Here is a 17,553-nt window from a genome sequence, read left to right on the forward strand (position 1 = left end):
GTATTCTAAGAGGCCTGTGTCTAGGAGTCAGGAGAGCTGGATTTAAGTTGTAGCTACAGCCCTTGCTGAGTGTCCACCTTCGGGCACCTCACTTCAGGTCACTTCTCTGGACCTCAGCTCATAGGTAAAATGAGGAGGAACAGGCCTACTTCACAAGGTTGTTTTGAAGATCCAAAGAGATGTCTGGGGAGCCCTTGGTCCAGGGTCAACCTCAACAATTCTAAAGGATTGCTAGACACGCAGCAAGGAGGAGGGCGGACAAATTTGTGCTACTGCTGAGGAAGGTGGGGAAGGACTGGTTCCAACCAGACCTGAGACCTTGAGCTAAGGGAGTCAAAGCAGGAAAGGACTGGCTCAGCTTGGTTGTCCCAGGTTGAAGGGTAAGATGTGTACAGTTCAAAGGCACTTGAGGAAAATCTGAGATGCTTTTTATTTGTAGGTACTTGTGATTCCAGTGTGGTTAGGTTAGATTTCTAACTGCTCAGTAATTCTCCGCGTCCTACCCGACACCTTCCTGCGCATCCGCCCTTCCCCTGGGGCCTGCGCCCCTCGCCAGGACTGCTCCGGGCCCCGCCCCAGGCCCCGCCCTTCCCGGGTCCCGGGCCCGCCCTCCTTCCTCCCCCGGTCTGGCTCCGCGAGCAGGGCTGGGGGGCTGAGAGCCTGGCCCCCGCCTCGTCGTCGGTCGCTGCCTGGAGTAGCCGCGAGCCTGCGGACCAGCGCCGGCTGAGCACCCCCGCGCCGAGCCACACGTGAGTCCCGGTAGGTCGCTCCGGGGCGGTGGCCGCGCCGCGGTGATAAGCCCCGAGGCTGTAGAGCTGGAGTGAGGGGACCGAGGAGCGTTCTTCGGCTCGTCCCGTTTGCTTTGAAACCGAAAGCGCCACAGCGGCACGGGCCCCGCAACCACCTCCTGGCGCCTGGCGCTCGGCTGTGGGGGTCCCGGGCCTGGCCGCCCGCCGCGCTCGCGTCTAGCGCGTCCCGGACCAGCGCCGGGCGGCCGCGGGGTGGGGGTTGGGGGACCGGGGGAGCCTGCTGGGTTGGTGGCCGCTGCTGCGGGCAAGGGGGTGCAGTTGGGTGTTGAGGGTCAGAGCCAGGCTCCGCGGCTCCGAGCGGGTTTTCTTTGCAGGAGAAGGGTGTGTCGTGGACGGAGACCGAGGGTCTGGGCTGGGGAGCTGCTGCAGAGCGCGGCTGTGGCCTGGAGGGACCAGGTTCAGGTTGAGGGGTGATTTCCAGGCGTGCCCTGCACGCACGCACTGCAAACCCCAGGCTCTCGGTTCGCACCCTTCAGCGCCCCCTCCACTTCTGCAGGACTTCTCCAACCGGAGCCCTCTGGAATGAAACTTTAATATTGGAATGAATGGAAACCTCCACGAACTGTTCGATTGAGCGTGCTCATTTAGAAACACCACACAGCACACCACACAGCACACACACACACACACACACACACACACACACACACACACACACACACCCAAAGCTGAGCTCGGAGGGGTCTTGGAAGATACCAAGGTTCAGGGAGGTGAGTTACCCTGGGACACCCAGAGGATTGGTGGAATCTGGGTTTTCCAGAACAGATCGCTTCCCCCTTGCCGCTGCTCTGCAGGGTTTTGGCAGTTCTGAAGATTTTCTGTGAATACCGGGGCCTCACTCTTGTCGCTGACTCCACTGGGCTGCTCTGCCCGCTGCCGACTTTCTCGGCTGGTTCTGCCCCCTCCTGCAGAGTTTCCATATTTGGCTATTTCAGATTTACTTTCTCGAACTCAGTTATCGCCCCCGTGGCTGGCAGGGCCGCTCTAGGCCAGCGGTGAGGTTGGGAAAAGGCTGCCCCTGCAGCCCCACCCTCCACAGCCCTGGGCCGTGACCCGTGTCCCTGAGGACAGGCATCTAGTAACCAATTTAATTCAGTAAATATTTATTGGGCACAGGTGCTGTGTGACTAAGGCCAGTGGAATATGGTTTCTTCCTCTAGAAACGTTCACGGTTTAAAAGGGCTCTGGAAGACAAAATGCAAAGAAATGGAGGTGCTTCTGGGAATAGAACAGTTATGTGTGTGAGAGAGAATTTTAGGCCGGGAAAGGCTGGGTAGGGCCTCTCAAACCCAGGGTGCTGCTGCTGGCTGTCTGCCCTTGTCACATGGCCGATGAAAGGGAGTTAGTGCAGTTGATGGTCGGGTGAAAACTATTTGACCACTCCTCCCTGTGGTCTACTCTGATTTGCATAGTAAGGTCACTGCTGCAGGAAAGCTGGTTGTGAGATGGAAGCAGAAAATATCTAGCCCCTGTCGAGGCTTTCTTGTTTTCATTACCATTCTGTTTTGAACTGTGTGGGATAGGTAGGCCCTCAGATCCTGGACACAGGCAGGAGAAAGTCACCTGTGTGAGCCCAGCTCTGGACGACCTGCTGGAGGGGCAATGATGGAGGAGGTGACTTTCTCAGGTCCTCTGAGCTGAGGTCCGTGGCCATGAGGGTAGGATGGGCAGCGTATCCATCTGTCAGCAAGCATCACCTGAGCACCCATTGGCTATGGGTGGCAGGGCAGTGGAAAGAGTACGGAAAGGAGAGGGAGGCCCCGTCCACTGGAAGTACTAAGTCTGTAACTGGGACATTTCATTGGGGGCGATCTGCAGAGCGAGGGAGCTGGATGCCTCTGAGTCAGCCCCGTTAGGCTCGTCAGCCTTTAGACAATCAGACCTTCTGTGATTATCTCAGCTTCTCAGCAGAGGACCCTGAAGAAAAAATAATTCCATGTGTGTAAAGCTCTTTCCTTTTTAAAGCGTCTTCTCTCATTGCTGTTCTCATTTTGTTCTCCCTGATATTCTAGTGAGTCAGGCCGATGCAGGATTATTCTCCTCGTCTCCCAGATGGTGAGGGTGAAGTCCCGAGTGTAATAACCCTTTAGGTTCCACTGCTGGGCCGGGCCTGGGTCTCTAAGGTGCCTGGTTCCTCTGCTCCAGGCCCCCACCCTGGTTTCTCAGACAACTAAATCTACCCACCTCCTCCTCAGTCTGGACTCTGGTAACACATGTCTGGTGTGCTCCCAACCACACAGAGCAGAGTCCCCTGGAGGCTCTGCCTGGGGCGCCACATGGACAGACATCTGCTCTGTTAGCTCTACCCCAACTCAGTGAACTCGGGGCAAGACCTGTGTCTATTCTGGTTTGGGTCCTGGAATCTGACAGAGTAGGCCTAAACAAATGTCTGTGTCGAATTCATTTGAGATGTGTCTCAAATGATGGCTGGGGAACATGTGCTTGGGGGGGCTCTGGACAGAGAGGCTGAGCTGTCAGCAGGACTTGCTTAGACCCCAGGAATCAGAACAGCCCTGTGCAGTTTGAAAATAGCCTTTCTGACCTGATTAACTTCTCATGGCCTCCCTGAGAGAAGGGAAAGGGAGGTTGCTGTTCCTTCCACTTCCCTGGTTGCAAGCTAGGGCACAGAAGTGACCGGAAAGATCTCACAGAATGTAGGGACCAGCCAGGACCCCAGCCCAAGTCTCCTGACTCTAATTCCTGTGCTCTTCTGGTATTTTGGCTAGAGGAAGCCAGAATTCTGGGCAGGAGGAGCGTGAGGGAACCAGAAAGGCATTCATCAAAGGCCACCTGACACCTTTGTCACTGATTGGGGGTCTTTAAGGGCTAATAGACCAAGGGAAGGGGGGAGCTGTGGCAGACCCAGTCTCTGAAGAGCTTTTTCTGTGCAGATGGTGGCTTTTACTGGGGCTACTCTGGGGCAGGAGTCATCACCCCAGCAGAGCGAGGTGGGCATCTGTGTGTGTGCTGAGGGTAGAGGGCACCAGGGCAGAAGCGATCTTCAGGGCTGGAGGGTTCCTGCCCCTGCTGAGGCAAGGGTTGGGCCCCACTGAGCTTGTTGCTTTGCCCAGAGGAAAGCTTTATTTGGAGGATCAGACAGTAGTTGACCCACATGGCCCCTGGCAGGCCCTGTCTTGTGAGGAAGTGGACTGGAGGACCAGAGAGGAAATAAAAGTGAAAATACTCACCAGTCCTGACAGAAAAATTCAAAGTCAGCTTGAAGCGGCAGTGAGGAGTATATTCTGCATATTGTTATCTGGAGGCAGGTGGTGACACATGATTAGATGGTGCCGTGGCCAGAACTGGGTACCTCTGCAGGTACCTGCAGGGTCTGTGGTCCCCGTGTTGAATGACAGAGCCCAGGGAGCACCCCTTCCGGAGTGTGTGAACAGGGAAGGGGGACCCATTCACTTTCAGCAGCTGCCCATGCCTCATTGCTGGACATGCGCTCCACCAGCTTCTCTCCTCTCCAGTCCAGAACATCCCTGGTATTTCCCCCATGGTCTGTTTCCTCTCAGGGAAGAGGTACTCTCCTGACCCATGGAAGGGAGAGCACCTTCTCCACCTATGCCCCTGATGCAGCCCTCTTCTCCCTCTGACGGGCTCCATCCATCGTTCCCTTACCACTGACCTCTTCCTCTGCCCCACTAGCTCAACCTCTATTAAACAGGAACAGCCCATGTTTCTGCAACCCCTCTTCTCTCCCTTTCACTGAACAGCTTCTGGAAAGAGCAGCCAGCACTTGCACTTATGTATTCCTCGCTCTGCGCTGTGCACCTGCCCTGCCGCTCAGATTGCCCGAAGGTTTCTGGGGCCTGGTAATCCTCAGTCGCCAGCCTGCTCTGCAGCTGTTGCCCATCTCCTTGGAGGGTGCCCCATTGTCCCCACTGACGTTCCCTTCATTGACCTTGAGCTTCTCATCCTCCTCCCTCCCTGCAAGTGCCCATATGAGGACCAGGCTGTGTCCTCAGGCTGGGCCTCTAACCCCTGTGCTCCTCTCCCTAGAGCCCTCCTGTCCTCCCATGGCTCAAACCAACACTCTTCAGGAAAGGCTCTGTTTCTCACCCAGCTCTTTTCCTGGCCAGTTTGATTTGTGACACACAGAATCTTCGCCGTGATGTTTCCGGAACCCCTCAGACACGCATCCCAAGCCGTGCCTTCCTCTGAGTTCTCCCTCACCTGTGCAGACATCACTGTTCTCCCACAGTCACCTCTGGCCTGTCTCCCCTGGCCGGTTCTGGTCCCCAGGGCGGCACCCTGAGTTCACGTCCATTCGACACATCCATTCGACCTCTTTCCTATATTACCTTGATTGTGCATTCCCTCACTTTCCTGCCTTTCTGTTTCCTCTCCTGCACTGCTGCAGAGGGGCCGCCTAAATGCATAGTGGAAATAGTGTGGACTTCAGAAGCTGCATTCAAATCTGAATTTATGACTTGCTGGTTGTAGTTGCATGATCTGGGCAAGTTGCCCAACTTCCATGAGGCTCTGTTTCCAATGGTAAATAGAGATAGTAATGTCACCCACTTGGGGTTGCTGGAAGGATTAAATGAGCCAATATATACACAGAGCCTAGTGTCTGGTGGGTACTCAGTAAAGCTGTTTTTCTTCTATGTGTTTGATAGCAATAGGGAGTTGTGGGGTCTCTGGGGAGGTGGAAAATGTGTGTGGAGCCTAAAGGCATTCACATTAAATTAAAAACAGACAAACAAAAGAACTGCCAAGTTCCAAGGGAGCCCATCATTTAAACTAGCCTGTTGCTGACACTTGGCAATCTAGACCGAGCAGAGCTCAGCAGCCAGGTAGGTGGGCTGGGATGGGACTGGACATGGTGGGGATAAGCTGGGACAAGCCCTTGGCAGGCAGAAGGCAGAGAGGAGGGCAGGAGGCATAAGATAATGGAGGCCCAGGCCCAGGGAGAGGGTTTCAGGGGCAGGATTCCAGCCTTTAGAATAATGTGTGGGCACAGCAGCCGCCATCTTGGAGGGATAGTTGTGCTGGTAATAAGGTGACACAGGGACCCGGCAGAAGAAATACAATGGATTTGGGAAGCAAAATACAGGCACTGGCTTGATCACCAGGAGCAGAGAAGTCCTTTAATGCGATCCAACTATGCAAGCAGAGCAAAATGTGGAGTGAGGTTGACTGGGTACAGAACTGCCAGCCAGAGCCTTTTCCACACTCCCTTACTAAGGAGGGTGGCTGGGAACAGCCAGGCTGTGTTCTGAGCCTTCCATTTGCATTTGTAGAGGGCCCTTGAGGCCAGAGGATGGAGGCAAGTGGGTGGAGTGAAGCTAAACAGTCATGAAAGTCCCTCTTCTGCCTTCATGACATTAAGATTCTGAGGAAGAGGCTGGGCAGATACCTACGCTACAACCTAGCAAATTTACCCTGCTTCCCTGGGTTAAAGACAAATAATTTAACATAAAGTGAAGGCCTAAGTGCTCAGTAGTTGCAGAATAAAAGAAGTGATTCACCAGTTGGGTGGGGTTATTCCAGGAAGCCCTCCTGAGGAGTGAGGAGAAGTGGGCCAGAGAGATGGGAGGGGATATTGGACCCCGGGCAAAGGCATTTGAAAGGGATAAAGGAAGGAGTGAATAGTTGCCTTTAATGGATGGGAAGTAGATTATTTTGGAGCCCCCATATTGAAGTGTTTTATTTGAAAAGCCAATAATTTGGATTGTTACTTCAACTGCTCAGTGACACTTCTGGCAGACCTTTCTGAGAAATGTCCAATGCCATGGATATTAGCCGTGGACAGACAGACACTACCTTCTTTCATTCTTTTCTTGGTATTAATTCCATATGTGTGACTTCACTTGATTCACTTCATTGATGCTGGATCATTGGAGCAAATGTGACTTCTCTAGCATCCATTTCTTCCACCTTACAATCATAGTGCTTGATTCTCTCAATGTCAGCTCTGCTTAGGCTGTGTTAAACAGCTGTAAGGCCTTTTACACCTGACTTCCCTGTTCCTAACTTTCTTCACATCATTTCTTCTGCCTAGAGTGCCTCCTGTATTAATCTACTAATTCATGCCCCCTGCCTTTGAAGGAAAACCCAAATTCATCTCTTGTTAAGAAGACTTCCCCAAGACCATACCCAGCTTCGATGATTTTCTCTGAGGGCTCACAGGATTCAGCGTATAGTTATACAGATATGATTCATTACAATGAAAGGATCCAAAGCAAAATTGGCAAAGGGAAAAGGCACATGGGGCAAAGTCCAGAAGAAGCCAGGCGCAAGCTCCAAGAGTCCTCTCCACCACTGATGTCACATAGGGTCACGTTATTCCTCCAGCATTGAATAGTGACAACATGTGAAATGTTGTCTACCAGAGAAGCTCATTAGAGACTTGGTGCCCAGGGTTTCTATTGAGGACTGGTCATGTAGGCACCCTCTGCCTAACGTATACCAACATTCCAGACTTCCAGAAGAAAAACAGGTGCTTAGGAATAACCACATTGTTTGCAAAACAGTTTGGGGACAGTGAGCCACCCTAATTAGTTAGGAGAATTGGCCCCAAATCCACCTTCTAAGATGTTAACCAAGGGCCATCCTTGGAAACAGAACTTCCCAAGGATGGCAGTCTCAGGCCTGCTATGTTACCTCTTTTCTGCACAGCTTGCCTGCATAATTCCACCCGATAGTGCCTAGCTATGCTTATGCTGTAGAAAAAATCACTCTAGATAGGAGCCAGGAGACCTAGGATCCAGCCCAGCATGGCCACCTACTGCTGGGTGACCCTTTGAAGCTCTCACTCCATTTTCTTCTTTCCTGTGGAAGAGGGGAATTGTAATTCTTCTTTGTAGACCTCAAGGGTGAGGCCTACACCCTTGATAGTGGGTTATTCTATCTATCCCTCTTGGTTGAGCACCTACTGTGTGTCAGGCACTGAGTGAACACTGTGGGAGTACAGAGGGAAGTGTGGTGTAGTGGCTTCGAGAGGAGACCAGTCTGATATTAAACCCAGCACTTACCAGCTGTGTTACCTTGAACACGTTATATAATCCTGATCGGTAGAATGTGAATAGGAAAATAAGACTGGTGCCCACACCTCAATGGGTTGCTGTGCACAGTGGAACAACCCATGTAAAGCTTCTAGCCACAGTATCTGTCACGTTGGGCCCCCAAAATGGCAGCTATTAATTCACTCAGATAGTTGAGCGCTTGCTGTGTGCCAGCAACTTGAAAAATACGTGGCCCCAGGCCTGCTTTCTGTTTGCTGGTTCAGGTTAATAGTGAACAGATAATGACATACAAAAATGAATTGCAGTCATAGTAAATGCTATGAAGGAGAAGTACAGCATGGTAAATAGCATGCAATTTGGAAGAGGGGACCTAGCGTGGCTGAGGAGGCATGTGAAGGCCTGGCTGAATATGTGATGCTTAAGCTGGGCCTCAGTGAGTTTCGCTCAGAAAGAGGTTAGGGGAAGGGGAGGACAGGATGTTTCCAGTGGAGACAGCAGCTTGAGCAAAGGGAGACCGGCCTTAGGGGTGAACGCTGTAAAGAGGGCAGTTTTGCCACTTGTATGAAGAATGGCAAACAGGAGCACCTGGGTGGCTCAGTTGGTTAAGCATCTGACTCTTGATTTCAGCTCAGGTCATGAGTTCATATTTTGTGACTTCGAGCCCCGGGTTGGGCTCTGTGCTGACTGTTAGGAGCCTGCTGGGGATTTGCTGTCTCCCTCTCTCTCTGCCCCTGCTCACTCTCTCTCTCTCTCTCTCTCAAAATAAATAAATAAAAACTTAAAAAAAAAAAAAAAAGAATGGCAAAAGACCAGGGAGAATGGAGAATAAAAGGTAGGGGAGGAGGGGGGCTTCCAGATGACCCTAGAGTTTGGACGGGACCATTGCAGCATGCATTAGGGCTTTGGAACGTTAAGAGGAATGGGAGGCTGTGAAAAGATCTTGTGAGTGACACAGCTTGGTGTTTTCAGAAGCTCAGTCAGGCAGTGTGTGGAAAATGCTCTGGAGGAGTGAGTGGGTGAGGGAGACCAGTTGTAGGAGGCTGTGCTGTGGCCCAAGTGAGAGGGATGGTGGCTTGAATCAGGGTGTTGGTCGTGGGGGTGGAGAGAAGGAGGCGGAGTGTACCTGTCGGGTACACTCAGGGGGCCTCTGTGACTGATGGGATGTGGGGGAGGAGAGAGAAGGTATCGCCCAGATGATGCCAGTTATCTGGCAACCGCAGGAAGATAAAAGAGTTGGGTCTTTACCAAGAGGTAGCTCTGGGGAGAGCAACTTAGGAGAGGGGAAATCGGTTCAGTTTGAGATGCTTTGGCTTTGGAGTTCCTGCAAGGCAATCGGAAGAAGGCACTCAGGATGCAGCCTTCATGTGGGTCTAGATGCAGAGGAGGTCTGGGCTGGAGAGAGATAGAGAGAGTTGGGAGTTGTTAGTTCATACATTGTCTCTGTTCTTGGACAGTGTGGTTTCAGGGAAGCTAAAGGGAGAGTGTGTGTATTTGGGGAAGGGCATGGAGGGGGCAACAATGTCTGATGTTGCTTAGAAGCCAGGTAAGATGAAGACTGAAAACGGACCATTGGCGTTAGTGAGCCAGCAGTCACCGATTTGGGTGGCTTGGTGAGGGTGTGAGCCAGGCCCGAGCCAGCTGAGGACTGGACTGAAGAGAGGCCAGTGGAGACAGTCCCTCCACTGTGTTGAGGGTGAGGGTGAGTGAAGAAGTTTGGCTGTGAGAGGAAGGAGAGCTCGAACTTTCGAGAAATGTGAGAGTGAGGATTTTTAGTGTTGCTTGATCTCTAGAGAGATCGTGGTTGTGTGAGAGTGATGGAAGGAGCCAGCTGAAAGAGAGAGGTTGGCGATGAGGAAGGGGGGGTGGGTGACAGTGGATGTGAAGCTCCCTGAGGAGGCAGGGGTCCAGGACAGGTGGAGAAGTTGGCTTCATTCAGAGGTCACCTCTAACACGCTCTGAGAGGGAGAGGGCAGAGCAGGGGCCCCCGTGTAGGGAGACACATAGGTCTGGTGGCAGGAAGTGGAGGTCTTTCTGGTCTGAAGACTTCTATTTTTTGTGTGCAATAGGAAGTGAAGTTTCTGGGTGAGGCCTGGGTGGGGGGGAGGGGGGGTGTGGTCACGGTTTGCAGAGAAGAGAAAGGTTTGAAATAGATAGTGAAAACAAGAGAGTGAGCTGAAAAGGAAAACCTGGCCTCCAACTCTGTTACCTGTTCACATGGTGAAGCCTCCAGAAAAGGACCCTGGCAAATGTGATTTCACCTGTCTAGCACCTTGTGAGGCACCTGGGTGAGGGCCCTATACATATTTCTTGAGTTGAATTGTTGGCCTTGTCTACCTTTAAAAATCCTCCTCAACATTTTCCCCTCCTTCCCAGGTACCTGGCTTCCCCTATGACATCTCACCAGGGACTGGTTCATGTTAGTAGGACTAAGGACCATGGCTCAGACTTGGCTCTTCCAGCCCTGTATGGCTAGACCCTCCCCTCCTGACACTGACTACCTCTCCCCAAGTCAGCCATCCTTTTTTTTTTTTTAATCTTTTAAAAGTTTATGTATTTGTTTTGAGAGAGACAGGCAGCGTGAGTAGGAGAGGGGGAGAGAGAGAATCCTTAGCAAGCTCCACACTGCCAGTGCAGAGCCCGATGTGGGGCTCGAACCCACGAACTGCGAGATCATGACCTGAGCCGAAACCGAGAGTCAGATGCTTAACTGACTGAGCCACCCAGGCTCCCCTCAAGTTTCCTCTGTCTAGCTGTAACTGGTGGAATTTTAGGACTAATAAACAGTTAAGATGGGAAGTTTTAGGTACCGGGAAGCAGCATAGGTAGGAGAGAAGCTTTCCTGCTTTTTGCAGAATACGGTAAGGCAGTCATTCAGTCTTTCTGTGAGTGTTTATGGTATGCCTGTCATGGGCGCCCTTCTAAGTATTAGCACCTCAGTAAACAAAGGAGACACCTCTGCCTCCTGGAGAGCTTGCGCTCTGCCTGGGGAAGACGGGCAGTAAAGAAGTAAACCTCAACATGCCTGATGGTGGGGAGTGCTCTGGAAAAGAATGCATCAGGTGATGGGGCGTGTGGTCAGGGATGGTTGTGTTTGCAGTTGGGGAGATTAGTGGAGACCTCACTTGAGAGTGAGCGTTTGCGCAGATACCTGAAGTGCAGGAACAAGCCATTCCGGTGTCAGGGGGACAGACAGCAAGTTAAGGCGCTTGCACTAGTCAAGAAAAAGTGAGGCCATGAGACTAGAGTGTGTGAACAGGTGGAGAGTGCTAGAAAATGAGGACAGGCCAGATTGCATTGGACTCAACGGACACTGGCTTTAACCCTGAGTGACATGGGGGCCATTGGAGCCCAGAGGAGTGGCATGTCTAACTTCTGTTTTTAAAAGGATAGCTCTGGCTGCTGGGGTATGACTGGGCTGTACAGGGAAGGACAGGGGCAGGAGGCCAGCTAAGAGATTAATGCTGTTCCCCATAGGGAGATGACACTGGCTTAGACCAGGGCGGTTGTGCTGAAAGTAGGGAACAGGGTTTGATATGTTTGGAAGAAGAGCCGAGAGGATTTGTGTTGTGGGGTGCAGAGTAAGAAGAGTCAAGGGTGAGTGACTCCCGAGTTTTGGTCCAAGCAATAGGGTGATTGTGACAGCATTTTACTGAGGTGGAGGAAGGCCATGGGAGGAGCAGGTTGGGTGGGGCGCCAGGTAAACAAACACAGAGGTATGGACTAGGCACTTGGAATGAGGAGAGGTCCAGATTGCAGGTAGACATTGGGGCACTGTCAGGGATGGCATCTAAGGGAGGAGCCAAGATGAGCTCACCAGAGAGAAGAGGTCCAGCACCAGCCTGGGCCCTCTGAGAGATGGGGACATGAGGAGTAGCCGGTGCAGAGGAGGAGGAGGAGTCTAGAAGCTGGCCCAATGGTCTAGTTCTGTGCATCTCACACGGTACTGGCTGTAGAATCTGGCTACTACTGAGAGATCCTGATTCTGAAATATGTTAACTAGGGTAGGCTAAAAGATTGTAACAAATAGGCTTCTGAAACAGAGGTCTGTTTCTCTGGGGTAAAGTATCCAAGTCAGCATCTTTGTCATGCTCCCGGGCACACTCTTAGAGCACATTGTTGGTGTACTTTGTATACAGGCATGGCCCCACCTAGACTGAAAACCTCTTGGGGACAGGAACTGTCTGGTAACTGGGGGTCGACCCCCACTCCACCCTCTCCCGCAGTAGAATGAGGCCCAGGCCTATGCACACAGCAGACACTGAAAAAGTGCTGACTAGGAGTGAAGGATGGACATGCATGGATATTTAGTGCTTATTTACGTGGCACGCACTGTGTGCTAGTAATTTACGTGGATCAACACCTTCAATCTTAACTCCAAGCCATAGAGGCAGCTACTATTCTCCCGTTTTCTAGATGAGGAAAAGAGGACACAGGTAAGTGAATGGCAGAAGGAATTGAACCCAGTGGTCTGGGTCCAGAGCTGGTCTCTAGGCTGTCCTGCCTCTCCTCGAGACCTCCATCTTGGTGTTGGTTGGGATGTGGTCCATTTCCCTCTAGCTATGACACAGAGCAAAGAGCACTGGACTTGGTGTCAGGAAGCCTAGGTTCACATTCCTGCACCACTGTGTGCCCGCCGTGTGATTTGGGGCAATTCGATTGACAGCTTGGGGCCTCAGGAACTTCATCAGAAATGTGATGATATTGCCACAGGGTTAGTGTGAGGACCGGGTATGATGTTGTATGTAAAAATAGAAACTGCTGGGGCGCCTGGCTGGCTCAGTTGGTTGAGCTTCCGACTTCAGCTCAGGTCACGATCTTGCAGTCCGTGAGTTCAAGCCCTGCGTCGGGCTCCGTGCTGACAGCTTGGAGCCTGGAGCCTGCTTTGGCTTCTGTGTCTCCCTCTCTCTCTCTGCCCCTCCCTGCCACTTTCTCTCAAAAATAAACATTACAAAAATAAAAAATTAAAAAAAAAGTAGAAACTGCTAAGTACCAGAGTGTGTGTAACTGGTGTTATTTTTATCATCTTGAAAAATCAAACTGTGGAACTCCTAAGATTGCCCAACAAAAGTTGCCAGAGGGGTATAGACCACAGGAAACCCCACAGGCCTTGCTTCAACCAAAATAGTTCCTCTGTACAATTTTTATTTATTTATTTTTTATTTTAGAGAGAGAGAGTGCAAGTGGGGGAGTGGGGCAGAGGGAGAGAGGGAGAGAATCTTAAGCAGAGCCCATCATGGGGCTGTCTTCGACTCTGGGATATCACGACCTGAGCTGAAATTGAGAGTTTAACGCTTAACCAACTGAGCCACCTAGGTGCCCCTGTATACTTTTTTATTTACTGATATTTCTGCATAAGATTTGGTTTGATGAGTTTCACTGTTTTTAAAAGGTTGTGACACTCTTGTCTAACTCATCTCTTAAACCCTGTCACAGTTGACTGGCTTAGTTTTGTGGGGGAAAGCCATTCTTTCAAATTCTTTCTCTTTCTCTTGGGTCTCCTCCCTGGGCTCCTTTCCTTCTCTCCCTCTTCTGCGGTCTTGATCTCAAGAACCTGATGTCCAGTGTTATACTAGGGACTACAGCGTTCTGTGACCAGGACTCTAGGGTGCCCACCCATGTGTGGGTGGGGCAACTGGGGTATACCTGGGGTAGCAGACCTCAGGAAGCTTTTCCCCTCAAGCTTGGGCGAGAGGGCCATCTCTGGTCCCATCTGCTTCCTCCCTGGGCCTGGGCCAGAGCTGGCCTCACTGCTGATCAGGAGAGATTGTTCTGTCTGCCTCTCACAGAACATCAGCTCATGTCCTGGCCACAGCCTCACCCAACTCTCAGACAGTGGGCAGTGCATCACACGTCTGTGGTCAGCTTTGGAGATGTGAACCTAGCACAGAGGCAGTTGTGCGCAAGCATGTGTGGGGGATGAGGCATGGCTAGAATGATGTTGGCCTTTGGTAGCTAAAAATCACTAAAAGGTCAAGCCAAGGTGGCTTGGCACGTCTGTTCTGTAGCCTGTCTAGGATGGTCTCAGGTCCCTCCCTTTTCCTCTGAGCACCCTTGGGCTAAGAAGGGTGAGGCCAGGTGAAGGTTTCTAAATTCCCAGCCTGATCTAAACTATTGTCTGTTGGCCATGTATCCAGACTGCCATGCGGCTCTGCTTGTCCGGCCCCTAGAATCGCCGTCTCCCTGTCTATGAGAAAATAGGATGGTTGGGAAGGGAGAGGGCAAGAGAGCTGTGAGGCTGAGCTGACACCCCAGCATGTGATGAAGTGGGGATCCCCACCCACATGTGGAAGTAAGTCCGGTTGGGATGAGGAGGCCTTTCCCATGAGGAGAGGTGGGAGTTTGGCAAGAATGAGGGACAGAGGCTGATCCAGTCTCAGGGGACTCCCATGTGGAGCCCTGCAGAAGTGTGGTCGGTGGGGGGGTCAGGGCCAAGGGATCAGGGGGTTTCAAGGAGGAAGTACCAAATGCCACATAAAGGGCAGGACGGCCATGATTTAGGACAGACTAATCAGCAGCTCTGATTGTGTGATTACAGTTTAGGTCATGGAACGAACATAATATGCTTTTCCAAACTACCTACCTACTCCCCCAGTCCCCGCCCAACACTCAGATGATTCGGGGACCCCAGGTTGTTCAAGGGCAGGGTACAGATGAACTGGGAGAGCAGGCAAGGCTTCAGGGACGTGCCCATGGGACCCTAGGAGGGACACAGGTCTGCAGGCACTGCTGCAGCCAGGAATGGAAGGGAGGGGAGGGGGCTAAGTGGCCCATGCAGGTGCTGCTTGGTGGGAGTGGGGGTGGAGGGAATCCAGGCCCACCGTGCTGCATTTCTGCTTCCCCATCAGTGTCTGCATGCAGTAGGTCCTCAGCGAGGGAAAGATTTACACAAAGTGATTGAATGAATGAACATTTAGTGGGAGATAGTCCAGTGTGAGCATGAGTTCAGAATAACGCACTGGGTGAAGTAAGGAGGAAAATGTGTTTGGAGGAGGAAATAGAGAAGTGAGAAAAATGACAACAGAAAGGCAGCTCTGGGTGGAGAGAGAGCAGTTAGCTTAGTGAAGGGTCCTCGATGAGGGGGAGTAGCACCCTGTTTGGGGGAGGGCGTGGTATCTGAAGAAATCATGGAAATGGGTTCAACTTATGCATGTAAGTGAAGATGAATCAGCAAGGTGCTGTGCGCACCTGCAAGGGAGTAGTTGTGATTCAAGCCTTAATGGGAGTGCTGACTGTAGGTGAGGGGACAGTGGGGTGTGGGGGGGGGATGGGCTCTCCAGACTCAACTCTGTGATCAGAACTGTCATTTATCACCATCACTTCTGTGCCTAGACAAGGGGACCGGAGCGGGGTAGGAATATAGGGATACAGCAAAAGCAAAGTGCATTCACAGAAAAGCAGTGAGTGAGGGAACACACACAAGCATGAAAAAACGTGGGAAGGAAATGGGAATATTTAGGCAGGTTGCATGGGGGAGGGGAAGAGATGTTGGGGAGTGGTTGAGGTCATTGTCTCCTACCTGCAGGGTTGTCTTCAGGAAAGGGATGAGGTTCTTTCCCTCTGGTCCCAAACAACTCCTCATGTCCCTCCTTTTGCCCTCATTCTTCCCCATCTCCTTGAACAGAACCACCTCCCCCCAGGTATTGAGGTCCAAATCCTGGCATCAGCCTCCAGTCCTCCCTGCCTCCAAGCTTCATATGCAGTCATTTATTTGCTCCATTTCCCCGCCACCACCATAGTTCAGTTCTGTGTCATCTCTCCCTGATGGCTACAGTGTCCCCACATAGAGATTAGCCTCCTGACTGCTTTACCCCTGTCCCCAGCCTCAAAGTCTATTGTCCGTGCAGCATCTGGAATGGTCTTTTTAGGCTCCAAAGCAGACACTGCCATTGGCTCCTTGAAGTACTCATGCTGCTTCCCATTGCTGTGTTCTTAGAACATACCCGACTCCTTCCCGTGGGCGACCAGGCCCATGTGATCTGGCTCCGGCCCTATCTCCTGCTGCTCTTCCTCTTGTCCCTGACATTAGGCAACACTGGCCTCTCTGTTTCTTGAACATGGCAAGGCCTTTCCCAGAACCGATCGTTACCCTTGCTGTCCCCGCTGCCTGCAGAGTCCTTCCTGCTACTCCTCACATTTGCTCCTCCCCTTCCTCCCCTTGCTGTTCAGGTATCCCCTCCTCCGTGAGCCCTTCCTGTCCAAGTGGCTGCTCCTGTTTCTCTATCTCAACATCCTGTTTATTTTCTTCAAAGGACTCACCGTAGTTTGTTACTCCCTTGTCTCCTCCATTAGGTTGTAAGCCCCACAGGAGCAGGCTTGAACACTTTCTGTCTTGTTCCTCCCCAGCCCCCAGAGCCTGATACCATGCCCCACATGTCAGGCAGTCAGGTCATCCCCAGGGTAGGGGACCTTGATGGAGGGACTCTGGGAACAAATGCTTAATAATAATAATAGTCATCACAGCATTTCCTGTGTCCACCGTTATAAGCTCTTCATGCAGAGGGGGGTCAGCAAACTTTTTCTGTAAAGAACCAGATAGTAAATATTTTAGGCTTTGGGCCATGTGGTCTGTGGCACAACTGATCGATTCCACTGTGGTAGCAAACAAACAAACAAAAACCCCAGCCATAAACAATATGTAAACAAATGAGCATTGCTGTGTTCTGATAAAACTTTATTCACAAAAACAAGTGGTGGGCCAGCTGATCCTTAATGTATAGTATTAACTTATTTAATCTTTAAAGATTCTACAAGGTAATTATCATTATCATTATCACTATTTTATAGATGAAGAAACTGCGAAGTGTAGAGACCAAGTAACTTGCCTGAAGTCATACAGCTATTCAGGGATAGAATCAAGATTTTTGCCTAAGCAGGTTGACTCCAGAGTCCATGGTGCTAGCCAACATACCACACTGCCTCTTGTCAGACTTTGGAGAAGCAGAGAGGAACCCCCAGCTCCTCCTTATCCCCTGAAGGCCTCCACTGCTTCCTGGCCATAGGACCTCTCCAAGTTTCCTCATTCAACAAATTGGGGATGCTAATGATGTACGTACATCTTAGGGCTGCTGTCAAGATTAAAACAAGACTATGCATGTAAATTAGCTGGCTCTGAGCCTAGACATAGGCTTGCTGCGTGTAATCCTGACCCAGATCCAATTCCAGCCCTTAGGTCCCATTCATATCTTTTCATATTGTCCCCTTGCCCTCTGTCTACCTCATTCAGATTTGTCCTAGGTTGTCTTCGTGGCCCTCCTTCTGACAGCCCCTTTCCAATAAGGCCTCACGTTAATCTTAGATGTCCCTTATTTAGCCAACACTGAGTGCTGTGTGCCAGGCATAGGGCTGGCTCTGAGTATCTGGGGATCAATGAAGACAGCTCTCCCTAGGAGCTTGCCCAGGAGCTGAACCCCAACAGCAGGGAGGGCTTTGAAAGAGTGGGAGCTGAGGCTAGGAGCAGAGAGATAGAGTCAAAGCTTCCTAAAGAAGAAGCTTTCACGTGGGAAGAGCAGTAGTGTTTTCTCTATTTTTTTTTCTCTTGCTGTAAGTTTCTGAGAGCAAATCTGAAAGGTCTGCTTCAGCATCATTTGGAGCCAGGTGGACTCTGGAGGGTTCTGAGGCTTCCCTGTGAGTGAGACTGATGTTCAGGGAGCAGCTGCCACGGGGTACCTTCAGATGGGTGCCCCAGGAAGGGCGCGGGGATGCCCTTCAGCCCTTGAACCCCCTTTTCTTCACCAGCAGTGCTTTGCTGCACTCCCAGGAAAACAAGGAAC

The 17,553-nt window shown here is 51.4% G+C and overlaps 1 protein-coding gene across 3 annotated transcripts in view; it reads left to right on the forward strand.

The window, feature by feature from the left end:
* The first annotated feature begins 590 nt into the window (after window positions 1-590).
* TRAF5 (TNF receptor associated factor 5) overlaps window positions 591-17,553 on the forward strand; it is a 51,559-nt gene continuing 34,596 nt past the window's right edge. For 2 of the 3 annotated variants that reach the window (XM_086694017.1, XM_086694021.1), the window contains exon 1: window positions 591-749. The gene's annotated coding sequence lies outside the window, so the exon portion shown is untranslated. Of the gene's footprint in view, window positions 750-1,123; window positions 1,520-17,553 lie in introns of all 3 variants that reach the window. The other variant, XM_086694019.1, reaches the window with a different exon arrangement.

Source organism: Puma concolor, chromosome E4, assembly GCF_028749965.1.
Source record: "Puma concolor isolate L17-30 chromosome E4, mPumCon1.1.hap2, whole genome shotgun sequence".
Taxonomy (NCBI): Eukaryota; Metazoa; Chordata; class Mammalia; order Carnivora; family Felidae; genus Puma; species Puma concolor.